Here is a 762-nt window from a genome sequence, read left to right as displayed (position 1 = left end):
ATGATGTACAGACTGGACTGAGATTTCCTTCTCGTCGGCGGAACAGAGAGGGTTGATAACCTATAGAGATATGAAAGCGTGACAGGCTGGTAGCAGCAGATTTCTGAGAATTATGGGCGTATTCCACCCAAGACAGGTACTGACTCCAGTCAGTCGGGTTCGTGGCCGTAAGGCAACGGAGAGTAGCCTCCAACTCCTGGTTCATCCTCTCCGTTTGACCGTTAGTCTGTGGATGGTAACCGGAAGTAAGAGACACCTTAGAGTCAATGGCTGAACAGAAAGCCTTCCAAACCTGGGAGATGAACTGGGGACCTCGATCAGATAATATTTCTTGTGGGATTCCATGTAGACGGAAGACATGCTTCACCAGAAGCTGAGCGGTTTGAAAAGCTGTAGGCAGTTTCCTAAGGGGAACCAGATGACAGGCTTTGGAAAAGCGATCAATAATAGTTAGGATGGTTGACATACCCTTGGAAACGGGAAGACCAGTGACGAAATCCACTGCAATGTGGGACCATGGACGAGACGGAACAGGCAGAGGTTGAAGCAGGCCCAAAGGTGTTGGTGGACCGGTTTATTCCTGGCACAGATGGGACAGGCCAACACGTAGTCCTTCACGTCCCTGTGAAGGGACGGCCACCAAAAACGTCGGGTGATGAGAGCAATTGTTCGGCTGATACCTGGATGGGCAGAAAACTTAGATGCATGCATCCACTGGATGAGCCGGGATCTGACAGAAGTTGGGACATATGTTTTATTAGG

The sequence above is a fragment of the Cyprinodon variegatus genome, unplaced genomic scaffold (assembly GCF_000732505.1).
Source record: "Cyprinodon variegatus isolate N-32 unplaced genomic scaffold, C_variegatus-1.0 Scaffold74, whole genome shotgun sequence".
NCBI classification, from domain to species: domain Eukaryota; kingdom Metazoa; phylum Chordata; class Actinopteri; order Cyprinodontiformes; family Cyprinodontidae; genus Cyprinodon; species Cyprinodon variegatus.
This window is presented reverse-complemented; position numbering follows the sequence as displayed.